General features: G+C 45.2%; 1 pseudogene; it reads left to right on the top strand.

Moving 5' to 3' along the window:
• The first annotated feature begins 1,119 nt into the window (after positions 1 to 1,119).
• On the top strand, positions 1,120 to 1,758 carry LOC101421638 (dolichyl-diphosphooligosaccharide--protein glycosyltransferase subunit TUSC3 pseudogene; annotated as a pseudogene).
• Positions 1,759 to 3,374: the final 1,616 nt, after the last annotated feature.

Here is a 3,374-nt window from a genome sequence, read left to right as displayed (position 1 = left end):
TGTGGGAGGTGTGGAAAGCGGGGCATATGAGAATCCCCTATAATTTTTAAGTTACAGTTTTGCAATCCAAGTTTGTTTTTAAAATAAGCATGTATATATTTATATATATATATATATATATTAAAAAAAACAAAAAAGGAATCAAAGAAGATCCCTATCTCACTTCCTATATAAGAATCAAATCAAAATGAATCAAAGCCCTAAACATAAAAGCCAGGATTATAAAATTTCTAGAAGATAATGTAGGGAAACTCTACAGGAAGTTGCAGCATGCTATTGTTGTTGTTTTTTAACCTAACCCCCATAGCATGAGCAATAAAAGAAAAAACAGAGAAATCGGCCCTCCTCAAAATTAAATACTAATGAACCTCAAAGGACTTTTGGGAGTGGTTAAGAAGGCTTCCTAGACCATGGAAAAAAATATTCGGAAATCACAAATCTTACAAGGATCTAATAATCATAATATATGAAGAGATCCTACAACTCAAATATAAAAAGACAAATGACCTGATTAAAAAATGGGCAAAATGCATTCCAGGTTCCCTCTCCTGTGAACAGGAAGCTCTGTCAGTCTCCTCTTCCATGTCCAAGGCCACCGCCTCGTCTCCTAGGATGCTGTTGCCTGCCCCCACCACCACCACCAGGGGATACACAGTGGCTTCTTAGTGGCTGTGGGGTCTTGGGAGTTACTGTGCGCCCAAATTTAGCATGAGTGGAGGAGACACTGCCTTTCTAAGATGGAGGCCTGGGGTGCTTCTATACATTGGGGGCAGTGGAGGCAGAGGCTGTGGCACCTGCCCAGCTAGAGCTTTCCCTTCCTCTTCCTGTTGCTGCTCCTGTGCATACAGCTCCCAGGAGGACAGAAGAAAAAGGCTACTCTTTTAGCTGAAAAAGTAGGTCAGCTGAAGGAGTGGAATTTCAGGCTCTCAGTCTTCTGAATGAATGGTGACAAATTCTGAAAATTTATAAAGGCACCACCTCAAAACTATGAGTCTCATGCTCACTGCTCTTCAACTTCAGCAACAGTGTTCTGTGCACAGGCAAACTAATTAAGAATATCAAATACTGGCTACCTCCTGGCACTCTTCATCTATTTTTTGTAACAAATTCTTTTTTAGAATGGTGTACTATGATAAGCTGACAGATGTTTTTCAACATTAACTCTGCCCCTACATTCATAAATTTTCCTACCAAAGGCAGGTCCCAAAGAGCTGATACATTTGACCTTCAAAGAATTGGATTTACAGCTGAACAACCACCAAGATGGACTGCTGAAGGAACACATGTTCATATTCAGGTCTTCAGAACACCCAGTAACTTTGGCACCATTCTTTGCCACTGTTGGTGTCACCTATTGGTGGTGTGCTTCATTTAAGAATCAAATTAGAATTCATCTATAACAAGACAGGTTGTGTTGTGGAGTCTCGGTGTATTGTCTTTGCTGTGACTTCTGGCCAGATGTGGAAACATATCTGTGGGTCTCTGTGTGAAGGTTCTCATAAGAACCCTCACGGTGGAAAAGTGAGCTATATTCATGGAATCAGCCATTTTGTGACATCAGTTCATTTTGTGACAGAGTCACATAATATTCTCATTCTGAATGCTGCTTTTATTATGGGAATGATTCTTCTAAATGAAGCTGTGATTTCCAAAAAGATGTTGGGAAAGAGAAATAATTTGCTTTTGGGATTGGGACTGGTGGTCTTCTAAAATTTCCTGCTTTCAATATTTCATTCCAAGTACCACAGCCATCCTTAAATAGTTTTAATTAAGTAAAGTCAAGTGAGATTTGCATATAGCAAATATTTTCCATGAAGATAAACTTCCTGACATGATACTGTTTTAAATTCCTGAGTTCATTTCTTTTAGTGATTGTGATAGTTTATTCTTGTACATTTTTTAAAATGTGGTTTTTGCTAATAAATGTAATGTATGGAAACAGATGCTAAAATTTAATAGCCTATGAAGGAAACATGAAAAATTTCAAGCATATTATAGTGTAAGCTACAGTATTGAAATAAAAATGAATGTAATTTTGGAAAAAAAAAATGGGCAAAAGGCCTGAATAGATATTTTTCTAAAGAATACATATAAATGGTGAAAAACCACATGAAAAAAATGTTCAGCACCACTGCCTATTAAGGAGATGCAAATCAAAGCTATAATGAGATATCATTTCATGCCTAACAGAATGACCAGTATTAACAGAAAACTATAAGTGTAGGAGATGAATTGGAGAGATTGGAATGCTTATTCACTGTTGACTGTAGAGTGCGACGGTTTGCTCGGTCGGTAGAGGTGGGGTCTGGCTGCGGACGAGGGGTCGGTCCAGCTCTGGACGAGGGGTCGGTCCTGCTTGGGATGAAGGGTCGGTCCCACTTGGGACGAGGGGTCGGTCCGGCAGCAGACGAGGGATCGGTCTCACAAGGGGTTGCGCGGTTTGGCTGACGGGGTCGCCCGGCGAAGCCGGCGATGAAGGGGTCGCCCGGAGAAGCAGGCGATGAAGGGGTTGCCTGGAGAAGCAGGCAACGAACTGGGGACAAGGGAGGCCAGGCCCTTGTCGGGGGCTCTCAGGACTGGAGGGCGCACGGCAGAAGAACTACCGCGGAGACAAGGTAAACACGCAAGTCCACTTTACTGAGGGAGAGGCAACAGTTTTATAGGGGCTGGGGAAGGCTGATTGGTCGAAGCCATGCCCTGTTCTGATTGGTTGCCGGCGAAAGGTCAGTGGGCGGTACCAGACGGGGGAGGGGTGGTGGTTAGGGATTGGCTGTCGCTGTTGCTGGGGGAAGGGGCAGGGTTTAGGGATTGGTGGCTGCTGTTGCTGGGGTAGAGGGCAGACTTGAGTTTCCCGCCCACGCCTGGCTGTTGCTGCTGTAGGGGGGAGGGAAAAGGGCAGACTGGATTTTTCCGCCCACACCTGGCTGTTGCTGCTGTCGGGGGAGGGGAAAAGGGCAGACTGGAATTTTCTGCCCTGCGCCTGCGCAGGGAGAAGGAAGAAGAAGGGTGCCGCCCCACAAGGCATCGGGTGGCGCCATCTGGGAGGAGGGGCGGCCGCGGAAGCATGGCTGCTGAGAAGGGGAGACCCGAGGGCACTCTGCGCCCATGCCGAGCTTCCTTCAGGGGTGGCGGTGGGCCTGACCAACCACCCTTTTATGGGGGCAGCGGAATTAGGCCTACCGCGGCTGCTCCCCTCGCCAGGCCAGCAAACCACACTTCAGCCCGAGGTGTGACCGCAGTAGAGTACCTAAGGAAATTTGATATAGATCTATTATGTGACACAACATTATCTCCACTAGGTATATATACAGAACAACCTAGGGCAGTGCCAGGAACAGGCATCTTCATACTGATGTTCACAGTGGCATCATTCA

Source organism: Dasypus novemcinctus, chromosome 10 (genome assembly GCF_030445035.2).
Source record: "Dasypus novemcinctus isolate mDasNov1 chromosome 10, mDasNov1.1.hap2, whole genome shotgun sequence".
NCBI classification, from domain to species: Eukaryota; Metazoa; Chordata; class Mammalia; order Cingulata; family Dasypodidae; genus Dasypus; species Dasypus novemcinctus.
The sequence above is the reverse complement of the archived record's forward strand: the minus strand, read 5'-3'. Positions and strand labels throughout refer to the sequence as shown.